Consider the following 23776-nt stretch of genomic DNA (forward strand, 5'->3'; position numbering starts at 1 on the left):
ACTATAGGATGTCTCAGTTCTGGTTCCAGGCCACATAATTATAAAGGTATAACGATGAGAATTAATCTGGGAGGCAACTAGATGGCACTAGAACATGTTAATATGTTACTTGACTAATACGACTTTGCAGTACAAGCCTTATTGTTGATTAGAAGTTCCTGAAATAAAGATGACTGACAGCTGTATAATGCTGTTGGCCTCTCTGAACTACAATACATAAAAAAGAAAGATGAATAATTCTGTGTGGGATACACTGATACAACACCTTTGTCTGTAATATAAATAGAGGTTTTCACCATATTTTACAAGGCACTGGAATAAAAATAAAATAAAGTTTATTAAATTAATATAACATATTCTCTTTTTTGTCCAATAGTTAAAATGATCAATTTAGAAAAAAGGATTCTCCGCATCAAGAGCTGCTGGTTAGATGCAAAATTATCAATGGATAGGAATTTCCTAAATCAAACAATCTGAACAGGTAGACATTTCTAAAGGCTTTATACCAGGGGAAAGCTAAAATGCAGCAGCTGCATTAATATATTAATTTACTTTAATGCAGTGTCTGATAGAGGAGAACAAATGACTTCCCTGGGCTTGAAAATATGTATGTGCGTAATGGACAGAGGGGAGCAACAGAAAGGCAAAATCACTTAAACAGGAAGGAAGGTGTCACACATTGTATAATCACCAGAAGCAGAACTCGAGGTGTAATTTCTCAGAACAAAATGCTCCCTTCCACTTATGCAAGAGGAAGGGAACCTAACCCCATCCCAGCCCAGATAGAAGAGAGAAATACCAGATCTGTGACATATTACTCCATGATTATTACTATTTATAGTAGCATCTAGGTGCCCCTACGAAGCAGTCCCAGTGTGCTAAGCACGTACATACCCAGAATAAAAGACAGTCCCTCTCCCAAAAAGCTCACAATCTAAGGACAGGCAAAGGGATGGAGGAAGGAAATATTAACCTCATTTTCCAGATGGGAAGATGAGCATAAAGAGGCTAAGTGTCTCACCCAACACCACACAGGAAGTCTATGGCAGAACCAAGAGCTGAACTCAAACGTTCTGAGTCTGAGTACTTAGATGTTAAATCCAGTGCCTTGCTCACAAGACTATCCTTTGTCTCTCACCCACTAGAAGCTTCTCTTCAAGGCTCAGATGCTGGGTTGATGGAGTTGGGGACATGACAGAGTGAGAACACAGGCTGATTCACATTCTCCGCCTCAAATCTTCCACCTATGGAATAGGCTAGCACATGTTAGTCATCAATAAATTGTGTGGGTTCCCCTCTGAGTGTTGAGCCTAAGGCTAAACGTTAGGGAAAATATTAACTTGTGCTTCTTTAAGCTTTTCAGTTCAGACCAGGGGGAGTCACACTCAAAATCCTATATCTGGAATGTGTCATTCTTCCTCTTATGCCCTTACAATCTAGCTACTCCCTTGGGAAGGATTGGTAAGTCTTGGGTTTGAACTGAAATGAAACAGAAGTGATGTCAGAGGCAATTTTCAGAAGACTGGAGGCTTCAATAATTAAAGCAATTACTGTATTTGCATTTTGAACACATTTTGGTAACAAACTCCAGATAGCTGAAGGATGGTCTTGTAGTTAAAGGACAGCAGATCCAGATTCTATTCTTAACTTTGTCATAAGCTGGCTGTGAAACGCTGAACTAGACATTATCTCTTTATGCCTTAAGTTCCTCATACATAAGGAAAAGATAATAACTCCTACCTCTCAGGCAAATAGTGAGCTCCAGTTAAAGCATGCAAAGCACACTGAGATATTTGTCTAAAAGGTACTATATACCTTTAAGTGTAAAGTATCCTTCTGATATGGGAATAAAGGGTTTTAGAAACAGTCCTCTCGATGGGTTCAGATCTCTTCTGGTTTAATTCAAAGTTGTGAGACCAGGTTATTATTATTACCTCATATATCACTAATTGAGAGTTGTTTTATGGCACTCATTAACAGGGTTGCATGCACGTTACAACCTAGAAGCTCTGGGTTATCACTGATGCTTGCAGTTGCTATGACAACAGAGTTTGTATGCATCTCTCAAAGAGCCTTTTTTTTAAGGGCTCCTTGAAAGAGTGAGTTATTTAGCATCCAACATGAACAGGAAGGTTTAGCCATCAAAATGTTCTGCCTACAAAATGACAGGCAATGTCTTCCATTAGTTTTCCCATAGCTAATATATTATAGTCCTGCATTCATGCCACTGTATTTAAGAATCTGTCAGGGTTTTCATTAAGCCCCCCTATTTTTCAGGGAGATATAACTGGACTGGATTTCAGTGTGCCGGGCTTTAGCTATGTGATTTTCACTGACATTAATGGGAGTTGGCCAGATCAACTTTCTTTTAATACTTTTAAACATTTATACTATAACGTCATTGGCCAGGAACAACAACAACAACAAAATATTTAGCTAAATGGGAAAAAAACATAACTTTTGCCATTTTCATATGAAAGCGAAATGACTAGGAGTCTATATATGTTGGGGGCTTAGAACCAGCCACGTTATTATATTTTGCTACCTCACGTTGCTGGGTATTCCAACTAGCTACCTCTGTAATAACTACTACATTTCTTAACCTTTTGCAGGTAATCATACTTCTAGGGATACATTTACAGAGCAGACTTCAGGAGCTGCTTTTAATTAGGGAGGTATAATAATTAAGAAGAAGAACAATAAATATTGTGCTTTGTACTTCTCTAGCACTTTCCATCTGAGAGTATCAAATGAATTAAGCCGCCCAGCACTCATGAGATAATTAAGTATTATTATCACCATTTTATTGATATGGGAACTGAAGCACAGAGAGGTTAAGTGACTTTTTGGAAATCACATAGAAAATCTGTGACAGAATTGGAAACTGAATTAAGATCACGTAAATCCCATTCCTTGGGATTTAATCACTAGATTATCCCTCTTTCCTTCCTAGATATGCATGTAAAGGGCCAGATCTACACCAGCTGACGATCTGGCTCAATTTTTAAAAAAATACTGTATATTTTCTTTAATATAAAAAAGACTTAAGAAGACTACATTTATTATTATTTACTTGTATTGTGGTAGTGCCACAAAGCTCCATTCAGTACTGGCTCCCCACTGTGCTAGGTGGGGCACAAACACAGGAAAAAATGGTGCCTGCCCTGAAAAGTTTACAGACTAGTTTCAAACTTAGCTTCAGTTTGGTTTGCAATTTCTTGTAGATGGAGAAGCAGAAGTGAATCTGGAGGAGGGTGCCAAAGGGTGAGAGGCTAGTGACTTTGTAGATCACTTACAGAGACTATTGTGGGTGAAGAAGCTAAATGGATGCTCAAGGCAGGCATCATTTATGGAGAAATGGAGGTGGGAAGTCGTGTTTCTGCAGAAACTTCAGATGGTGTTAAACGCACATCCATTTGGGGTGAGTGGTAGCTCTGAAAGTCAGTGGAGTACATGGGGACAGAAGGGAGGTTTAATGGCTGCATTGCTTTAGCAGTGGTGGAGGGAAGCATTATGCTGGTGTACATCAGAATACCTGCTGAGACATTTATACCAGGAGTATAGCACTGGGTGGTACCCCGAGGGCCTGTAGCCGTGGTCATGCCACCAAGTCATCCCCCAACATTCCATCTGAGTGGTATAACACTGACAGCTGAGCTAGTGGCCAGCCTTTGTGGCACCCTCTCTCCCCAATGCACCCTCGGAATGACAACCATCATGTGGATCATGTGCCCAGCCTATATTACATTTAAAGGGATGATTTTTACTTTAAAATATTATTTTGAGCTTCTTGTGGGAAGACGGCATCATATTAAAAGGAAAAGTATCATTTGCGGATGCTGCATCCAGTATCAGAAATGATAGACCAGTTTCTGTACTACTTTGAAATGTAATAATCTAACATTTACCTAGCACCTTTCATCTTGAGGGATCCCCCAGCAAAGCGTAGGGACCACGTCACTGATTACTGACATACCACCACCTTTGGGATAAAAGACAGTTCTTCCAATAATGCAAAACTACAATATGTGAACCAGAAATGAAGAATAGCACACCCAGTTGGACCAAGAGGGTGGAGAGGTTGATAGGTCATTTTTAAAATAGAAATACTGCCCTGTCTCAAAAAACCATAGGAAACTCATAGGAAAAATCAAGACAATCAGAGTCAAATGACCACCAATCTCCTGCAACACGTGACAGCTTCCATCATCCTGGCTGCTTTGCAATGGGGTGCAGCACAGAGACAGCTCCAGTGGCTCTAAAAAATGCCCTCCTGATGGCAATGGATAGAGGCCATATCTCAACAGTCATACCACTTGCATTTTTAGTAGCTATTAGTGAGGTGATACTTACCTACCTACATAATATATATGGAGTAGATGACGCAGCACTAAAATGGCTCCAGTCATTCCACAGATGCAACAAGCACCATAAAAAAGGATGTCAAAATGCCTAGATCAGCTATCTCAAACTGACCTTAAGTAAGATCAGTGTACATTACTCCTGTGATCTGATCCTTCCACTGTCTTCCAGTCCAGCTCTGTCATCAATTCAAAGCCTTGGTCCTGATCTTCAAAGGCAGTAACAGGTCAGGATCCAGCAAAATCAGTGACTGTGTTCTGTATTTGCGATCGATCGCTTCGACAATTCTGCACATCTGGAACTGTACAGATCACAAAGCCCAGGATAAAGCATGTGAGAGCTGTAGACAAAGTATTTCCAGTCAAGAGGGTTCAATGAGGAAACCAGCTTTTAGAGGAGATCAGACTAATCTGGAGTCTGACAACATTTAGGACACACTGCAAGACCTTCCTTTTTCACAAAGCTTTTCTATCACCATGATAATAGAAGAAAAAATTATTCCCCTAGAAGAGCCTTGTGTGATCAGGGAAGGAGAAAAGAGCAGAAAACCCCATAACACCCATTGGAGATCTCACCACCATGTAGGGCAGCGTTCCCTATATACGTTTATTCATGCTTACTTATGCTTGTTTCACTGTTCACATTTGAATTTATTGTATTTGTATTAAACTAATCAGTTATAAAGCATTTTGGACAATGGAATCCATCTTTTAAAGTGGAGTCCAGTTTTGGTTGTTTACAACTCACTTTCGCACCTTTTTGTTTGGAGGGAAACAGGGTTTGCTGCAGAAACTGCCTCTGAGGAGACTGGATCAAACTGGTCTGGACTAGAACTTTCGCGATGGCATAAAAGGGCTGCACACTCTGTCAGCGGGACTGTCATGTTTGTGCAGGCATCAAGGACTTCCTTCACCATCTTACCTGGTCTATCCCACCAATCCCGGTATCTTCCACCTGAATCCACTTACCTGGTTCCTGGTTCCAGTGATTACCAACACCAGCAGTCTCCTGGTTCCGGGTTCCAATGCAGGGAAGGTCCTGAGCTTCTCCTGTCCCCAGTAACCACTGGGTGCACAGTGGTAGGTCCAGTTCCCTATGAACCCAAGCAACAGAGAGACTGTCACTTAACACCAGCAGCTAATCCCACTCAAGATCCATCCTTCGAGATACAGTTCTGGGATACCTTGGTTTATTTTGTTAGAAGTGTAAATGCCAAGGGCTGTCTTGGGGACCAATCTGCAGGCCCATCTTTGGGCAACCACATTGCTGTTTTATGGTTTTGATCTGTTTTATTCTCCCCACCTTCTCCCTGACAGTGTTACTAACCCTTTTAATAAATTTCCTCTTTGTTTTTGAAGACTTTGCCTCTCTAGTCTTCTGTTACCTACCTGGTGGGCGGTGGGAAGATTTTAGTTAACTTACTCCCCAGGTTATTAGATACTGGTATTGCCAGTCAAAGAACCTGGCCCTGTTACCTGAGACCGTGTAACAACCATGTAGGGGAGTGTTTAGATACTACAGTGATGGATGCTAAAACCTAAGATAGATAGAGAATGTAATTACCCAACGTCCATATTTTTGAAATCAGTCCATTAGATTTTCAGTGATCATGAATGGTCAATCTCAGTTTTACATTGCATCTGAAAATGGCACCTCCACAAGAGCAGAGCCCCACTGGGGCACTGATTTATTACTGACTCAGGCGAGCATCAGGGCCAGCTCCAGGCACCAGCGAACCAAACAGGTGCATGGGGCGGCAAATGTAAAGGGGTGGCAGGACGTTGGGCTCTGGGGCTCCGTCGCAGCGCGTTTCGCGCTCGGCGACAATTCGGCGGCGGGGATGCGACTCTTCTTCGGTCACCGGCAGCAATTTGGCGGCTGCACCATCACTCCACGTCCGTGTTCAGCGGGCAAGATTCCGCCTCCCCGTTCAGAGGCAAATTGGGTTTTTTTGCCACTTGGGGCGGCTAAAACGCTGGAGCCGGCCCTGGCGAGCATGCCATATACTGAACTGACCACACCACATCTGTGTCTTTTCTGGAGGTCTCGTATCCATGTACTGCCACAGGATGACACTGCTTGGTTTCTGAAAAATGATGGGATCAGAGCCCAAAGTAATATGGCTGCGGGGCATGCTTTGAAACTAGTTTAAATGTCTGGAGAAGAATGCAGTTGATCAAACATTTTGTTTAAATATTAAACAATAAAATCCTTCCCCAAACTGCTAAAACAATGTCACCAGGTTAGAAAGCAGCTTAGCCTCCTGGACACTGGAGTCTAACACTGGAAGTATCCCAAATGTGCTCTGTAGATAACCACTAACACCAGACAGTTCAGACATGCTGATGCTCATTTCAATCTATGGGCTGGATTCTCAGAAATTGGCTTAGCTTCATTGATTTCGAAGAGGCTTCACTGATTTACAACCGGTGAGGAACTAACCCTTCATCTTCACACCATACTTTCTTTATAGTGACTTGTTCTTTTCACACTGTTAAATTTCATAATACCGCTTTAAGAAAACAGGTGTTTGCCTACCCTGCTTTTAAAAATCTCCAATGAAGGAGATTCTACAAGCTCAATAGGCAATTTATTCTAATGCTTAACCACCCTGACAGGAAGTTTTTTCTAATGTCCAATCTAAACTGCCCTTGCTGCAATTTAAGCCCACTGCTTCTTGTCCTATCCTCAGAGGTTAAGAACAATAATTTTTCTTCCTCCTTGGAACAACCTTTTATATACTTGAAAACTGTTATCATGTCCCCTCTTAGACTTCTCTTTTCCAGACTAAACAAACCCAATTTTTTCAATCTTCCTTCCTAGGTCATGTTTTCTAGACCTTTAATCATTTTTGTTGCTCTTCTCTGGACTTTCTCCAATTTGTCCACATCTTTCCTGAAATGTGGTGCCCAGAACTGGACACAATACTCCAGTTGAGGCCTAAGCAGTGTGGAGTAGAGCGAAAGAATTACTTGTGTCTTGCTTACAACACTCCTGCTAATACATCCCAGAATGATGTTCGCTTTTTTTTGCAACAGTATTACACCGTTGACTCATATTTAGCTTGTGGTCCACTATGACCCCCAGATCCCTTTCCGCAGTACTCCTTCCTAGGCAGTCATTTCCCATTTTGTATGTTTGCAACTGATTGTTCCTTCCTAAGTGGAGTACTTTGCATTTCTCCTTCTTGAATTTCATCCTATTTACTTCAGAACATTTCTCTCGTTTATCCAGATCATTTTGAATTATAATCCTATCCTCCAAAGCACTTGCAACCCCTCCCAGCTTGTTATCATCTGCAAACTTTATAAATAGGACTGTCAAGCAATTAAAAAAATTAATCGCAAGTAATCGTGAAATTAAAATTTTTTATTGTGATTAATCACGCTATTAAACAATAATAGAATGACATTCATTTAAATATTTTTGGATGTTTTCTACATTTTCAAATATATTGATTTCAATTACAACACAGAATACAAAGTGTATAGTGCTCACTTTATATTTATTTTTTATTACAAATATTTGCACTGTAAAAAACAAAAGAAATAGTATTTTTCAATTCACCTCATACAAGTACGGTAGTGCAATCTCTCTATCACGAAAGTTGAACTTACAAATGTAGAATTATGTACAAAAAATACCTGCATTCAAAAATAAAACATTTAGAAAACTTTAGCACCTACAAGTCCACTCAGTTCTACTTCTTGTTCAGCCAATCTCTCAGACAAACAAGTTTGTTTACATTTGCAGAAGATAACGCTCTCTGCTTCTTGTTTCCAATGTCACCTGAAAGCGAGAACAAGTGTTTGCATGGCACTGTTGTAGCCAGCATCACAAGATATTTACGTGCCACATGTGCTAAAGATGCATATGTCCCTACATGCTTCAACCACCATTCCAGAGGACATGCGTCCATGCTGATGATGGGTTCTGCTCGATAACAATCCAAAGCAGTGTGCACCAACGCATGTTCATTTTTATCATCTGAATCAGATGCCACCAGCAGAAGGTTGATTTTCTTTTTTGGTGGTTTGGGTTCTGTAGTTTCTGCATCAGAGGGCATGGCTACACTTGCAAATGTAGAGCGCTTTGAGTTAAACCAGCCTTCGTAGAGTGCAGTAGGGAAAGTGCTGCCGTCTGTCCACACTGACAGCTGCAAGCGCACTGGCGTGTCCACATTTGCGGCACTTGCAGTGGCATTGGGAGCAGTGCATTGTGGGCAGCTATTCCACAAAGCACCTCTTTCCATTCTGGTGCTGTGGCTTATGGGAAGGGTGTGGGAGATGTGGGGCATTCTGGGTCCTGTCCCAATGCCCCATGATGCATTGGTTCGCATCCCAACAATCCCTCTGCTTCCGTCCACAATTGGTGCCATCTTTCAATGTTTTTTCTACTGCGTGCTCTGTCTTCCCTTTCGGTCTGCGGGAATGGAGCCCGAAATGCTGAGGAATATGCTGACGAGTCTTGCCAGTACATCACGTTTGGCAGTTGAGTTACTCCTTAAGATCCAAAGCGACAGCGAGGACTCCGACGATGATATCAACGCGAGTAATGCATACAACACGAGATTGCTTGTGGCAATTACGGACATGCTCACCACTGTGGAATGCTGCTTTTGGGCTCAGGAAACAAGCACTGAGTGGTGGGATCACATCATCATGCAAGTCTGGGATGAGAGCAGTGGCTGCAGAATGTTCGGATGAGAAAAGCCACTTTCATGGGACTGTATGAGGAGCTCGCCCCCGACCTGAGGTACAAGGACACGAGATTGAGAGCTGCCCTGACAGTGGAGAAGTGGGTGGCTATTGCAATCTGGAAGCTGGCAACTCCAGACAGCTACTGATCGGTCGCTAACCAGTTTGGAGTGAGGAAGTCGACCATTGGAATCGTGTTGATGCAAGTTTGCAGGGCCATTAATTACATCCTGCTCAGAAGAACCATGACTCTGGGTAATGTGCATGACATTGTGGCTGGCTTTGCACAAATGGGTTTCCCTAACTGCGGAGGGGCAATAGATGGGATGCATATTCCAATTCTGGCACCAGCCCAACTAGCATCCAAGTACATTAATCGGAAGGGCTATTTCTCTATGGTTCTCCAGGCACTTATGGATCACTGTGGGCATCTCATTGACATTAAAGCAGGCTGGCCCAGAAAGGTGCATGACACACGCATCTTTCGGAACACTGGCCTGTTCAGGAAGCTGCAAGCCAGGACTTTTTTCCCAGACCAGAAGATCACCACAGGGGAAGTCGAAATGCCCATTATGATCCTTGGAGACCCCGCTTATTCTTTAATGCCGTAGCTCATGAAACCCTACACAAGGAGCCTTGACAGCAGCAAGGAGTGGTTCAACAACAGGCTGAGCCGGTGCAGAATGACTGCGGAGTGTGCTTTTGGCCATTTGAAGGGCCGCTGGCGCTCTCTGTATGGAAAGCTGGACCTGGCTGATGACAGCCTCCCCCCCGTTTATATCCACATGCTGTACCATCCATAACATTTGTGAAGGGAAGGGTGAAAGATTCACTCAGGTATGGAACTCGGAGGTTCAACACCTGGAGGCTGAATTTGAACAGCCAGAGAGCAGGGTTATTAGAGGGGCCCAGTGAGGGGGTTCAAGGATTAGGGATGCCTTGAGGGAGCAATTTGAGGCTGAAAGCCACCAGTAATGTCCGGTGCTCTGCACGGGAGTGAAGTGCAGTGGTTCCAATGTTAGTAGGAATCTGTGTTTGCTACGTACGATCCGCTGACTTGCAGTGCCTGTTGCTTTCCTGGGTTAAGGTATCTTTTATGTTATGCAATAATAATGTTTTCAAAGCAAAAAAATCCATTTAATGAAAAGAAAATGCATTTATTGAAAAGAAACACAACTGCTTGGGAAACACAAAGGGCAAGGGGGTGAGGTGGGGAACAGTACAATCACAGGTTTGCATATGTCCTGTTATCATACTCAGCCTTCCTGTTTGGAGTGCTGTGCAACGAGTGCTGCACTTCAGGCTGGCTATACTGCATGGTGATGGGGGTTGAGTGCAGTGGGTAAGGGTCGTAGTTTTCAGGGCTGGATGGTGAAGCTACAGGTGTTGGAGGCAGCTGGTGGCGATAAGAACCCGGATGTTGGGGAAAGTGGGTTGGAGGTGACATGGGGCACAAGGGAAAGAGTTCTGGGACAAGGGCTGCAGGGGGAGGCGGGGGTGGTAGTGCTCAGCCTGCATGGCTATGAACGCCTGCATCAAGTCCGCTTGGCGCTCCATGATGCTTATCAGCCGCTCTGTGCTTTGGTGCCGGCGACCCACATTCTGCTGGCGGATCCTCCTTTCACTCTCCTGCCACTCCTGCACTTTTTGATTTTCATTAAGGGAGTGTTGCACGAGTTCATACAGCATGTCCTCTTTGCTTCTATGTGGCCTCTTCCTGATTCTTTGCAGCCTCTCAGCCGGTGATAACACAGACAGCTGAGATCTCAAGGCTGCATCTGTAAAGGCAAAATGCAACACTTAACAGAGGCAGCATTCTTCACACCAGACAGAGTAGTGATTCCCCTATACTTAAGGGCAAGCACAGTCTACACAACAGCATAATTTTCCCGTCCCAAAGCAAGCGCACATAACCCACAGGAGCCCCAAAATGGTGAGTAAGCACAGGGTCAAGGGGAACTGATTCTTTCACGGCTGTACTGTCCTCTGGTTTCTGTTCCTTGGGGAGAGCCAACAGCTGCAGGGGGCCCCTATACTGAACACCGTCTCCACATTTTCCAAAGGAGTTCGTCCTGGAAGATATCTTGCTGCTGAAGGTGACCTGGGAAGCAAGGGAGGGACTTCTACTACAATGAGGCTTCCATATGCGGCTTGCCTGGGTGCAACAATGGTCCTCCCTCCCCCCCACTCACGGCACAAAAGCGCGGACATGTTAGCCTGACTGGGACAAGGGCCACTGGTGGCTCTCCCATGAAACCTGCGCAAGCGCATTGCCCAAGTTCTGGCTGAGACGTTTGAAGAGATCACTGAGGCTGATTACCATGATGTGAGAGAGCACATCAATGCCCTATTCCGCATCTAGGCATGCATGCAGCCCTAACCCTCCTCGCCCCAAGAGCCCGCACGAAATAACTTCCTTCCCAAAATAAAAGCCGCTTACCGGGAACCTCCTCTGGTGTTTGTCCTTCCCCAAGCATCGGCTGCTGTGACTGGCTATCTTCCTCCTGGCTTGAGAGCAGCTCCTGGCTGTATGCATCTAGGGATGCCAGGGTGTCTTCCTCTGCCTCAGCACCCACACTCCCGCTTTGCTGCTCCTCCTCCTCCTCCTGCCTTGTTGCACTGGGCTCTGAAGTATCCATGGTGGTACTCGGAGTGGAGGTAGGGTCACCCCCAAGTATCGCGTCCAGCTCTTTGTAGAAATGGCAGGTCGCAGGGGCAGCACCGGAGTGGCTGTTTGCCTCACGGGCTTTGTGGTAGGCATTCCACAGCTCCTTCACTTTAACTCTGTACTGCAGTGTGTCCCGGTCATGGCCCCTTTCCATCATGTCCCTTGATATCTGCCCAAAGGTATCGTAATTCCTATGGCTGGAGCGCAGCTGGGACTAGATAGCTTCCTCCCCGCAAACACTGATGAGGTCCATCACCTTGCCACTGCTCCATACTGGGGGTCGCCTGGCGCGTGGAGGCATGGTCACCTGGAAAGATTCGCTGAGAGCACTCCATGCCTGGCTGAGCAAACAGGAAGGGGATTTTCAAAATTCCCAGAGAATTTAAAGGGCAGGTCTGACGGTTGGTCACCTGAGGGCAGGGCAGTAGAGTTCAAAGTAATGACCAGAGTGTGTAGAACAGGCATTGTGGGACACTTCTGGAGGCCGATCAGAGTGCATTAACAGACCAGGGTGTCCACACTGGGTGTCCACTCGCCAAGGTGGAGTACCAGGAGTGCTCTAGCCGCGGAGTCAGAGCGTTCTACGTGCCTTGCCAGTGTGGACGCATCGTGAGTTAGAGAGCACAGGGATGCTTTAATGCACTCTAACTCGCAAGTGTAGCCATGCCCAGTGTGTTGCTCTTTTAAGACTTCTGAAAGCATGCTCTACACCTCATCCCTCTGATTTTGGAAGGCACTTCAGATTCTTCAGTTTTGGGTGGAGTGCCGTAGCTATCTTTAGAAATTTCACATTGGTATCTTCTTTGCATTTTGTCAAATTTGCAGTGAAAGTGTTCTTAAAATGAACAACATGTGTTGGGTCATCATCCGAGACAGCAATAACATGAAATATATAGCAGAATGCGGGTAAAACAGAGCAGGGGACGTACAATTCTCCCCCGAGGAGTTCAGTCACAAATTTAATTAACGCATTTTTTTCTGAACAAGAGTCATCAGCATGGAAGCATGTCCTCTGGAACGATGGCCAAAGTATGAAGAGGCATATGAATCTTTAGTGCATCTGGCATGTAAATATCTTGCGACGCCAACTACAACAATGCCATGCGAATGCCTGTTCTCAGTTTCAGGTGACATTGTAAATAAGAAGCAGGAAGCAGTATCTCCTGTAAATGTAATCAAACTTTCCAGGTACAGAAGTTAAGCTGATGGATCTGTAATTCCCTGGGTTGTCCTTGTTCCTCTTTTTATAGGTTGGCACTATATTTGCCCTTTTCCAGTCTTCTGGAATCTCTCCTGTCTTCCATGACATTTCAAAGATAATCGCTAATGACTCAGATATCTCCTCAGTCAGCTCCTTGAGTATTCTAGGATGCATTTCATCAGGTCCTAGTTGAAGACATCTAACTTGTCTAAGTAATTTTAAACATGTTCTTTCCCTATTTTAGCCTCTGATCCTACCTCATTTTCACTGGCATTTACTATGCTAGACGTCCAATCACTACTTTTTGGTGAAAACCAAAACAAAGAAGTCATTAAGCACCTCTGCTAGTTCCACATTTTATGTTATTGTTTCACACACACACCCCACATTGAGTAACAGGCCTACCCTGTCCTTGGTCTTCCTCTTGCTTCTAATGTATTTGTAGAATGTTTTCTTGTTACCCTTTATATCTCTAGCTAGTTTGATCTTGTTTTGTGCCTTGGCCTTTCTAATTTTGTCCCTGCACCTGCATGGTGGGATAGTTTAAAATGTTTCCTCCAGCCCCATCCCCTCTTCTGAGGAATCCCATATGATAAGGAAAAAATATTACTTGTATAATATAGTTTGTTTGAGTGAGTTCTCAAGGATCCCTCCATTATCTGCCTCTATTGCCCATCCCCTAAAGCCTTGCATCTGGCCAGTTTGCCTTCCAGCCAAAGATGTCTGGACACCTCTAAAGTTGTGGTTCTCAAACTAGGGTCTGTGGAGCGTTCGTAGTTGGTGGAGCCATTTCTGGTGTACTGCAAGGCCTCCAAAACAGAGAGTACAGAGAGAAGGAGAGAGAGAGGTGTTGGTCTAGGAGCTGATTTCTCTCTTATGAAATGATACACAGAATACAAAGTGAAAGACTCACTGTGTCGAGAGCCCATCAGTGTTGCTTTATGGTAACAACAGAATGGGTCGTTGCAGAGTCGCTCCAGATATTTCCTCCCACAGAGGGGCTTTCTATCCCATGGACAGCTTTAACACCCAAACCGTACCTGCTTTCTTAAGAACTAAAAGTGAAAAGTGGCACAGCTTCAGGTAGTGAAGCTATTAAAAGTCAGAGCTCTGCCATGTTCAAACACATTCAATTGAGTTCAGCTGATTATGAACAGTCTACCCTTTTACCACATCATGACACGGCAAAACTGGTAGTCTCCACTTCAGGGAGGCCAAGAACTGGAATTGGTGCTGTCTTCAGGAGAGGACTAAAGTGAATTTGCAGAAGTGTGAGGGGAAACTTGCTTTGTGCCTTCCCCACACTAAGTCCCCGATCCTGTAGTGAACTCTTTGTGAACAGGCCCCTGCACCTGTGCAGATCCCCACTGAAATCAATGGGGTCCGCCCATATGGAGCATATTGAGGATCAGAGCCTGTAATACAAGCCAATACAATCAGCCCCACATTTTCAGAGACAATAAATTCATCTCAAAAGATTCTAAAAAGCTCAAACTCTTTCCTTTCTCCTTTCTTTGCTAGTGTCACTGAGATTTGGTGCTCAGCCACATGCGTCAGTCCTCACTCCATGCCAGTGTTTATTTAGAAAGCAGGGGTATTAGCAATCTCAGATTAAGCTTCCTAAAACATGATAAAGTCAGTAAATAAATGTTATAAAGGACCTGTGTTGAGCTAAAGTGCTACTGGAGGCACAAGCTCTGCCTCTATGAAGGACCTGTGCAGTATTACTGCTTTACACTTATACCAAGCATTTCATCCAGAGATTTCAACTGGCTTTACAAAAGTGGGTACAACATTATCCCATTTTGCAGATGGAGTAATCGAGAGATTGAGTGACTTGCCTACTATAAAGTCAGTGTCGGAGCCAGGAGCAGAATGCACAGCTCCCAGTTCCTTGTCCTGTGCTCAGTCCAGCTGAGCACAGCTGTCCGTTTCCAGTTCCTAGCTGGGATGTCACACCTATTACACCCAAGGCTAACTGCAATGTAAAAGGTTGAGTTGTAAAATTTTAACACGGGACATTGCAGAGATGAAGCAAACCCAAGTCTTGTTACACTGAACATAGTGTTTATGCTTACATTACATTGTGTGTGTGTATAGTGGTGGTGGGGGGGGTGTTTTGTACCTACACAAAAGCAAAATGCCAATGCAATGAAACTGCTGTTTCCCTTCATAAAATGACATTCTGTTTATAGTTAAATATATACGTTTCTTTCTTATGCCTGTAATTCAGGGTGATAAATGTGTGCCTTTTTTTTTTTTTTTAAAAACACAGAAATTCCTTTTGTTATGTTGTTTTAAAGGGGCGGTGTGGATATTTCAGTAATGAAAGCTTTTAACTACAGCACTTGAAGCGTTGTCTATATCCTGGAACATCAGTTTTTAAATGTCTAAAACACTGACAATAAAGTATAACTCTGTTTTGTACAGCATCTTCCATGAGAACTGTATCCCATAACTCTTCACTGAGGTGAATAACACAGACATTGAATTAAACAGCACCATGACAAAAACACTGAGAGCTATAAGTAAATGTGAAAATAATCTAGATCCTCATCTGTGGCTTTAGTGCAGCTGTGCTTTGGGCTGAACTTGAAGGTGGGAATGAGAAGGGGTGTCATGGTGGTTTTAGATCATTGCTCTGTCCTTTTCCCAATCCTCGGGCCAGCCAAGGTCTGGTTTGGACCCTGGCACGAGTTAGAGTGGCCTCAGAACTTCTTTAATTTTCTCTGGATATTAATGGCCCTGCAAGAGGCTAGGGATCACCAGAGAGCAGTAGTTCTCTAGCACACCCCTCCCTTCTGGCCATGCCACCTACCACAGGGGCTGCAAAATTGGGGGGGGAGAGATATAGAGTTGGCATAGCTGGTTACATGAAACACAGGGATTCCCTCCTGCTGGTAGTATCTTCAGCCAGTTGGTCAAGCAGTTGTGTGGTCACTTTGCATAAAGGAGTTCATACTCTGGGATTTAAAGAGGGATTAATTTCCTTATTGATTTTCCTCCTTCTGTGAAGCTGAGAGAGAGGGAGAGATCTGGAGATCCAAGAATGGCCAAGTCAGCGTTATGAAGCTTGAAAAAGCAATCAGCCCTGCACTTACCCCACAAAAATTCCAAAAATACATTAATATGAAAATTGTAATACGTGGATTGTGGACATCCTAATGAAGCAGCACTGATGTGTTGCTTGGGGAAAGGGAAGGAGGGAGGAAGAAGCTGTCACAAATTCCCATCTTGTGATTTACAGTGTTTTTGACTGTCACATGTGACGAGTGTCAGCTAGTGAATTAATCCAGCTGGCCTAACTGACAGAAGGAGTTTTCTTCCTCTCCGCCACTACATTTCACCCAAGCCAGACACAGGTAAATCCCGGACTGGAGTTATGTGCCTCTCCACTGATGGGGCATTTCTAATGCTCCTGACCACACATGCTGTCCATCTGTAGCAGATATTGCAACACCCACCAGTGCCTTAGGCATTGGGGTTCATCTCAGTCTCTATTATTCTCTGCCAGTGGCACACAAAGTAGTTTAGTCTTCCGAGGGCTGTATACTTTAGTCTACTCCAGATTATTGGGTCAATACAGGGTAAATGGGTGTCGTTTAGTGGCCTGTGATGTGTAGGAGGTCAGACTTGATTGATCTGGTGGTCCATTCTGGCCTTAGACTCTATGACTCTGTTTAGAATTATGAGTGACTAAAATACGGAGCCAAATTATCTGCTTTACTGAAGTCAATAGAACTGCACCAATTTACTTAAACAAAGAATTTGGCCCCAGAACTATTCCTAGGGGTTCTTTGCTTGGCAGCTGTGTGTGAGGTCTTGGTGAACAACAGGGTAGTGATATTGAAGGTGCACCACAGAGACTTATGAGCATAGGAATGGCCATTCCACATCTGACCAGCGGTCCGTCTAGTTCAGTATCTTGTCTCTATCAGTGGCCAGTACTAGATGCTTCAGAGGAAGATACACAAATCCCTGTAATGCACTATTATAGAATAACCTGCCCACAGGGGAAATTTTATCAATGTTTTATGCATTGAAATATGAAGACTTGTATCCCTTATATTTTTCTTCCTGGCTAGTGTAGCTAATGCATAAAAATACCTAAATTAAATAAAATTCTGCTATGTTTTTGGACTCAAAGATATCTTGTGGCAATGAGTTCTATAGGTTAATTATATGTTGTGCAAACCAGTATAAGTATTCAAGAAACACTGTGGGCAAGCAATGGAGAAGAGCAGCATGACACTGACAAATAAATTACCCTCTGTACCTATTTCCTCCAGAAAGAAGCTTGTACGTGATAAAAATGTAGTTGACAGGAAACAAACGTTTGAAAATACATTTTCAAAAGCAATAAGTCACTTCCTTTCAGTCAATGGGACTTAGGCTTCTAAGTGTCTTAGGTGCTTCTGAAAATTGTATCTGTAAACTTCTACAACCATTAGTCATTAGGAGAAACCAAGGAAGCAAAACTGAATGAATCAGAAAGGTAATTACTATCAAAGACATTGTTAGTTGAAACAATGGTTAAAGATTTGAGAAGCAAAACTGGATGTTTGTTTCGGGAGAGGGGTAGAACTGCTATTAGTTCTTTTTCTGTGCTTGCCAACACCTCTGATTGGGTGAAGATACAACATAGAGGAACAAAAGTTGTCCTGTGAATAGTAAACATAAAATGACACTAAGAAACAGCTAAAAACCACCAGCCTCCCAGGAAGACAGCACCACTAGGAGAGGCAAGGGAAACAGTTACTGAAGCACTAGCTTAACTTCTAAACTTCAGCAAAATGGTAAAAAGTCTGCTTAGTCTCTTTTGCTCATAGATGTTGTCCTGTATAATATGTGTGTAAGGTGGTGCTGTCTGAGTGGTTAGTGGGTAAATCTCACTGTGAATGTAGTATCTGGCTGAATTGTTTGATGGCTGTACACAGAGAGATTTCCCTCAAGGTGGAATCTTGCATATTCTGTGGGGAGAAGAGGGGCGGGAAAGGAAAGGAGGAGAAACGAGCAGTGCCAGCAGTACCAGAGCTATCCTGTCAGTGCATAGCAGTTGCCTTAGGTCAGGCAGCTACAAACACATGATTTGACACTCAGTGCTATACCTCTGAAAAGGAGCAGCATGCATCCGCAACTAGCACGTGCTGCAGATGGTCAGCTACTCACCAGACAGCTGGCACGGCTGGCCACACTCTCTGCTCAATACATCGGACACCTTCCCCCACTACTTTCCAGAATGGCCAGGGTGCAACAGCAGGCATAGTTTCTTGTTTCCCTCCCTATTAGTCTTGAATGTTAGCATGGAATCATGCCTACCTGCTGCACAGGAAGGAAAATCAAGATAGCATTTGGGCCCTCTAAACCTGCAGACATGGGACCTCTGGCTTAGGGGAAACTAGAAATATAAAGAAGAGTTTCAGCTGTCTTCAGAGAAACACCTCTATTTTCTAGCCCTTTTCCTTACAAGGAGAGCCTTGGAAATCTAAACCAATGCGAATCAGCGATTAGGTCTGAAAGCCACAGCCGCTGGCTTCCACATCTTCATCGGGGGGTGGGCTGGGGAGTGAGTGGGCTAAAGATTCCTCCCCCCCTACACACACATGCTTTTAATGTAAAATGAGTCAGTTAAGTGTATCTCAAAGAAATTCTCCTCCTCAGGCTACTCATGTGCCCAGGGATGTGATGACAGTGGATAGGATATGGAGGTGCCGGGAGAGGAACAGAATTGGAATATGGTTGCAAAATATTGGTTCATTGGTCAGCCCCCAAACACTAAGGTTGGCTCTGAGGAACAGGCTACTTACAGTCTCTTCCCACACCAGCCCAGGGCCCGCCCCTTCCAACCTTCTCTTTGCCCAATTTTAACATTATGAGGAACACATTACTGGGAGATTGTCCAGTCCCCTCATCTTATCAAGTCTATTTCCAGGAAATAGAAGTAACATATAATTAGGCTTGGAAGAATTTGATTTTTATCAGTAAATGGCAGTAAACATAAATTTCACTGCACACACACACACAAACCAATGAAAAAATGTTTCCATCAATGATAATAAAAATGTATCGATAGGCAAAGTAAGAAAAATGCCACTTGAGAACTTCAAATTAGAGTTTGATTTAAGGATATTATCTTTGTATATTTTGATGTGATGGTGACAATTTGGGTTTTTTTACAGTTTATAAACTTTTAACTTTTTGAATCTAAACATCTAAGGTCATTAAATAATAGCCCAACACCCCCCAAATTTTTTTTCCACAACTGTAAAAATGTAAATTGATAAAAATAAACAACAAATACTTTAAGCACATAATTTCATGCAAATCTGAAAATTTTAATTGATAAAAATCTAAATGTTGCTTACAAATAAACATTAATTATTGGAACATTAAGGATGTATGTTAATGTTTTGTTGTAACTTTCCCTTAATAATTTTTTTTAAATAAACACATTATCCATTGAAATTATTTTAAAAAAATCAAATCCTACCATGCCTACATTTTTTTTCTTTTAAAGAACTACAAACATTAGTTAGCAGACATTGTAGGTGAACCTACCAGTTACCAAGGTTTGCTCTTTTGTAAAGTGCTTTGATATCTACTGATGAAAAGCTCTATATAAGAGCTAGGTATTTATTATTGTTATTATCCTTAGACACATGTAAAACACCATACAGTTACCATGCTCCATAAACCCAAGTAAGGGGGAAAAAATCATAGGCAGGAGTTGTAGACCAAGCTGGATGAGCAAGCATCTCAGAGAGGTGATTAAGAAAAAGCAGAAAGCATACAGGGAGTGGAAGAAGGGAGGGATCAGCAAGGAAAGCTACCTTATTGAGGTCAGAACATGTAGGGATAAAGTGAGACAGGCTAAAAGTCAAGTAGAGTTGGACCCTGCAAAGGGAATTAAAACCAATAGTAAAAGGTTCTATAGTCATATAAATAAGAAGAAAACAAAGAAAGAAGAAGTGGGACCGCTAAACACTGAAGATGGAGTGGAGGTCAAGGATAATCTAGGCATGGCCCAATATCTAAACAAATACTTTGCCTCAGTCTTTAATAAGACTAAAGAGGATCTTAGGGATCATGGTAGCATGACAAATGGGAATGAGGATATGGAGGTAGACATCACCATACTTGAGGTAGAAGCGAAACTCAAACAGCTTAATGGGACTAAATTGTGGGGCCCAGATAATCTTCATCCAAGAATATTAAAGGAATTGGCACAAGAAATTGCAAGCCCCTTAGCAAGAATTTTTAATGAATCTGTAAACTCAGGAGTTGTACCGTATGATTGGAGAATTGCTAACATAGTTCCTATTTTTAAGAAAGGTAAAAAAAGCGATCCGGGTAATTATAGGCCTGTTAGTTTGACATCTGTAGTATGCAAGGTCTTGGAAAAAATTTTTGAAGGAGAAGGTAGTTAAGGACATTGAGGTCAATGGTAAATGGGACAAAATACAACATGGTTTTACAAAAGGTAGATCGTGCCAAACCAACCTGATCTCCTTCTTTGAGAAAGTAACAGATTTTTTAGACAAAGGAAACGCAGTGGATCTAATTTATCTGGATTTTAGTAAGGCATTTGATACCGTGTCACATGGGGAATTATTAGTTAAATTGGATAAGATGGGGATCAATACGAAAATTGAAAGGTGGATAAGGAATTGGTTAAAGGGGAGACTACAACGGGTCCTACTGAAAGCTGAACCGTCAGGCTGGAGGGAGGTTACCAGTGGAGTTCCTCAAGGATCGGTTTTGGGACCAATCTTATTTAATCTTTTTATTACTGACCTTGGCACAAAAAGTGGGAGTGTGCTAATAAAGTTTGCGGATGATACAAAGCTGGGAGGTATTGCCAATTTAGAGAAGGACAGGGATACCCTACAGGAGGATCTGGATGACCTTGTAAACTGGAGTAATAGTAATAGGATGAAATTTAATAGTGAGAAGTGTAAGGTCATGCATTTAGGGATTAATAACAAGAATTTTAGTTATAAGCTAGGGACGCATCAATTAGAAGTAACGGAGAGGGAAAAGGACCTTGGAGTACTGGTTGATCATAGGATGACTATGAGCCGCCAATGTGATATGGCTGTGAAAAAAGCTAATGCAGTCTTGGGATGCATCAGGAGAGGTATTTCCAGTAGAGATAAGGAGGTTTTAGTACCGTTATACAAGACACTGGTGAGACCTCACCTGGAATACTGTGTGCAGTTCTGGTCTCCCATGTTTAAGAAGGATGAATTCAAACTGGAACAGGTACAGAGAAGGGCTACTAGGATGATCCGAGGAATGGAAAACTTGTCTTATGAGAGGAGACTCAGGGAGCTTGGCTTGTTTAGCCTAACTAAAAGAAGGTTGAGGGGAGATATGATTGCTCTCTATAAATATATCAGAGGGATAAATACCAGAGAGGGAGAGGAATTATTTAAGCTCAGTACCAATGTGGACACAAGAGCAAATGGATATAAACTGGTTTTAGTAAATTGGTTAGTCTCTAAGGTGCCACAAGTACTCCTTTTCTTTTTGGATATAAACTGGCCACTAGGAAATTTAGACTAGAAATTAGACGAAGGTTTTTAACATCAGAGGAGTGAAGTTTTGGAATAGCCTTCCAAGGGAAGCAGTGAGGGCAAAAGATCTATCTGGCTTTAAGATTAAACTCGATAAGTTTATGGAGGAGATGGTATGATGGGATAACATGGTTTTGGTAATTAAATATTCATAAATAGGCTCAATGGCCTGTGATGGGCTATTAGATGGGGTGAGATCTGAGTTACCCAGGAAAGAATTTTCTGTAGTATCTGGCTGATGAATCTTGCCCATATGCTCAGGGTTTAGCTGATCGCCATATTTGGGGTCAGGAAGGAATTTTCCTCCAGGGCAGATTGGAAGAGGCCCTGGAGGATTTTTGCCTTCCTCTGTAGCATGGGGCACGGATCACTTGCTGGAGGATTCTCTGCTCCTTGAAGTCTTTAAACTACGATTTGAGGACTTCAATAGCACAGATATAGGTGTGAGGTTTTTTTTTTTTTGTAGGAGTGGTGGGTGAAATTCTGTGGCCTGCGTTGTGCAGGATGTCAGACTAGATGATCATAATGGTCTCTTCTGACCTAAATATCTATGAATCTATGAAATCTAAAGAATATACTTTTATTCATCAAACATCTTACTACTCAGTCAGCACATCACTTTATCAGAAAACATATGGAGCTCTGCAATAGGCTAATGCACCCTGTGCTAATACAGTTGTGGGTTAAGAAACAGGCAGAGCGTATATGAGCGGGGGGAGAAGTTAACAGATAAATGGATCAGGGTCATATATTTACATGGGGATATTAAGGAAAACTCATTTTCTTTGCTCCACCCAGGAGCGAATGGGGAGTGAGTGAGAGTGCCTGGGGAAATATGCTGGAAGTATACTTCCCCCAGCATAGCCACAGAACTGTGGGAGACTCTGTGGCTCTCTGAGGTGAAACGGCACTGACGCTCCTCCTGGGGTGGCACAGGCATCACCCCTCAGTTTGGACTGTGCATAGTGCACAGTTTAGCCCCATGTGATCACTTCTGATGTTACAGAAATAAATACTACTACAGTTAAATAAAATAATAATAGGAATAAATCACCAGGTAAAAGTAGTATTAAGCAGCCCTGATTGTCTACTGCTGGTCTTGTATTTCCTGGAAGTCTCTTTTACAACTATCCTCATGAATTGTAAGCAGCATGAGCAAGTAGGTAGGGATCAGATAGGGTGGGGACCTTGTATACTAGAGATATCAAGGATTCCATAGAAAGAATAATATAAATAAAGTAGGGGAAGGAGAGAATTATGCATGAAACAGCAGGAATAACTGAGCCCCAAATGCCACAATAGGAAATGCTGAAGTGTTTGCATGTGCAAAGAAAGAGAGATCAATTTTACTCATGTAAATGTGAGCTCTCCAGAAAGAGTAATTCACATAAAGAGAAAGATCAAAGAAAAGAGTGGAATTAGAAGGCTGAATTTTAATATGCTGCTGAGTGAAGTCTAAGAAAACTCTTAGAGATTAACATATTTTGGAGATCAAAGTTTAGCCAGAGATGAAAGACAGAACAATAAACTAACATTTTGTAACTGCCCCCTCTCCCATAGGGAATTCTAGCTTTATTTATGAGACCACCAGACCTGTTTTACTAAGGAGAATATGTTAGATACATCACTGATCCTTAACTTTCCTATTTTGGCCCATCCCACTTCCACTGGCAGGATTGGGCCCCTTGTAAATTTAACAATGAAAATAAACTAGACGCTTTTAGTTGTTTGTTTTAGGTATCCTGATTATCTTATAAAATCCAAATGCATCCTTAATCACTAAGGATGCACAGGGTTGTCAGTATGCTAAGCAGGACGCTAAATGTGAACCAAAGTGAGTTCTGGGTAGTAAAATGAATGAATGTGGCAATGTAGTAATAAGGAAGTACTGTCTGGAGACATGAAAAGACAAAAGTGAATGTCAAAGTAATGTTAAGGGGCTGGTTTACTATAGAACTGGCATGGGAGAAGGTGACTGGCTTGGGTGCTGGATCTATTGCACTGGTGCCATGGTATTGTATCTTAGTGGCATCTAATGGCGCTCTTAAGGGAAAGTCCTGGGCTTGGGGCTCAGTGTGAGTGTTTGGGTTGGATGCTGTGTGGATGCTCAGAAGCTGAATGCAGGAATCTTCTTCCCCAGACCACAAAGTGGAGTATTCTCTGCAAAGCTCGGGGAAAGTTAGGAAGATCCAATTTCTAATTCTGCCCTGAGTCTCCCCCTATGCTACTTCATCCCCTGTCTCCTTATGGAACTGCACAAGGAGCACCTACA

General features: G+C 42.8%; 1 long non-coding RNA gene across 1 annotated transcript in view; it reads right to left on the bottom strand.

Moving 5' to 3' along the window:
* LOC141983312 (uncharacterized) overlaps positions 1 to 23776 on the bottom strand; it is a 42778-nt gene that overhangs the window by 13356 nt on the left and 5646 nt on the right. The window contains exon 2 of the long non-coding RNA XR_012638348.1: positions 5331 to 5455. This is a non-coding gene — a long non-coding RNA (uncharacterized LOC141983312). The remainder of the gene's footprint in view (positions 1 to 5330; positions 5456 to 23776) is intronic.

This window comes from Natator depressus, chromosome 1 (assembly GCF_965152275.1).
Source record: "Natator depressus isolate rNatDep1 chromosome 1, rNatDep2.hap1, whole genome shotgun sequence".
NCBI classification, from domain to species: Eukaryota; Metazoa; Chordata; order Testudines; family Cheloniidae; genus Natator; species Natator depressus.